Source organism: Gigantopelta aegis, unplaced genomic scaffold, assembly GCF_016097555.1.
Source record: "Gigantopelta aegis isolate Gae_Host unplaced genomic scaffold, Gae_host_genome ctg2162_pilon_pilon, whole genome shotgun sequence".
Classification (NCBI taxonomy): Eukaryota; Metazoa; Mollusca; class Gastropoda; order Neomphalida; family Peltospiridae; genus Gigantopelta; species Gigantopelta aegis.
This window is the reverse complement of record NW_024532860.1, coordinates 31,760-34,202: the sequence shown is the minus strand read 5'-3', so window position 1 is coordinate 34,202 and position 2,443 is coordinate 31,760.

The window sequence follows — 2,443 nt, the reverse complement described above, 5'->3', positions numbered from 1 at the left end:
AGAGTTAGATATAAAATAGTACAGAAACAAAAAGACAAAAGATCAGACCATACACAAAACAATGGATTGTTCTTTGTTCATCATCTTTCAAAAATTAAAAAGCAAGGATCATAAAGTATACATTTAATGTTTTACTATAGTAGTAGTTTTTGTGTTTGTGGGCACAGAGGGCAAAATTCTTAAACCCTTTATAAACTATCCTTTTATGACACAAACCCAGAGTAACTAGTCGACCAGTCAATGCTCGTCCGACCATGGCCCCTATCATTTTTGGGCAAAGTTAAAGTTGTACCTCAATATAACTATATTACAGTACTTGTATTTTTATATAAATGCATCTGACAGGATACATTTACATTAACTGATATTGATATAGAAGTACGCAAAAATTTAACTTAGCTGTATAATTCAAGTAGCTAACACCTTATTAATAATAACCTGAACACTGATCAAACATTTCAGAAAGTCCTCTGAGATGACCTTCCTTGTTAATTGTTGTTAATCAAAATCTTATACAGTAATATTCTTATTTTTGTCTATTATAATAATAATATTATGAAAACCACAGTAGCCCCACCCCCTGCATCAAACAACTTTTGCCAACGAAGTTCATCCTGCCCGACCACTTGGCATATCTGTTACTGTAGACAACTGGAGGGGATATCTGAGGTAAATTTGATTATGCGTGATATTTAGATAAAGTTTTAGCAATAATATATATACGATTATATATTTAGCTATAATGCAAAGAATTGACAATAGCTATAAACATAGTTCAACGTCTTATGCTAAAATAAACGATTAAGGCAATTGTCATTATAACAAAGTAATTAAGTGAAACTTACTCAAAATACTGGTTGAATTGACTGTAGCTGTTATTAACTACAGTAGACACAACTCCATATATATTGACTACCGTCACTATTAGTTAATGTACTCTTCTCAATTGTTATATTTGTGGTATTAGTATAAAAATATCTGGGATATTAGTATCATCAGTGAACTGATATTTATAAGAAAAGGATTTCATCTTATAATGTCAATGGAGGAGACCAGTTAGAGTGACTACATTATTCTGATAATCTCTCTATTAGCGGGACACTTTGGAACTATGTTTTTGAAATAAACCAGCCACTTTGCTAGATCCCTAAGAATTATTGTTTTGACATGATAAACAGGAAGGGCCTGCATGGAAAGTGTAAATCATTACTCAAAGTCCTAGTGTTGTTTGTTAATGTTGATTTTGTAACAGTAAAACAAGTTACATGGCACTTGCAGTGTTAGCAGATTTTTGGATTTAATTACTACAGTTATGAATCATGAAATAACTTATAACAAAAAATATGTTATTCTTAATTGTTATCCAGGCGTTCAAATACAAAACTTGAAGAGGAGTCTGATGCAGGGCTTGTATTCATAATTTTATACTTAGTATGCTGTAGTCTAGTGGTTTAACATACCATTGCACAATTTACCTATCAACCTTTGTAACAATTAAAATGTATAAATGAAATAACAAATTTAATTACACGCCTTGGTCATGATTAGATGTAACTTACACATGGCATCTTCTTCTTCCCAAAAAGCAAATACCTACCTATTCTCTCTCAAGTTTGTTACAAGAAATATAAAAAGTACACTAAGATGGAAAATGACCACTTTGAGCCTCAATATGAATGTCTATGTTAGTTTGTGTTAAAGAGGTCCCATACAATTTTAATAGTCTCATGACATCTCACACAACCATTTGTCAACAACTGCATTATATATGAGTCTAATATTGCATCACTCAAAAGTACCAGTTACAACTGGTTAGCAGTAGCTACATCCAATAAAATATGCCCATTGTACTAGATTCTCCTATCATAGCTACTATGCATGACTGAAATTGTGATAACGCAAAGTAATAACTTATATCTTGTTCCACGTCCCTAGGCCTCCTGTATATAAAAAAAAGGAAAACAATGAACATGCATGTATGATGATAGGCTTAAATAAAGTTGCATCATATATACTACTATATTGTACTTTTTGTATATAAATATATACATCACTTCATTAGATATAAACTCTATAAATGAGGAAGTGTCCTAATAGTTTATCATAATGTTCCTAACTATAGCTATCATGTGATATCACCATCATGCATTTTTAGCAGTAGTGTCTGTTTGTAGTTAGTTTATTAATTCTTTTTAGTTTAAAATAGTTACCTAAAGAATTTTAGTTCATTTATTCTTTTGTGTATACTCTTAAGCATTATACAATCTTTGAATATAGTAATGCGTAATAAACATATACTATTACATGATTGTAGGTCTGAGACTAAGCTAATTCTCATATATGGATTAAATTATAGTGATCAAGTCTGATTATCATACTAGTATACTAGTACTAGTATGATTATTCAAGATTGCTGCTCATATATATATACATGTGCCTTCCT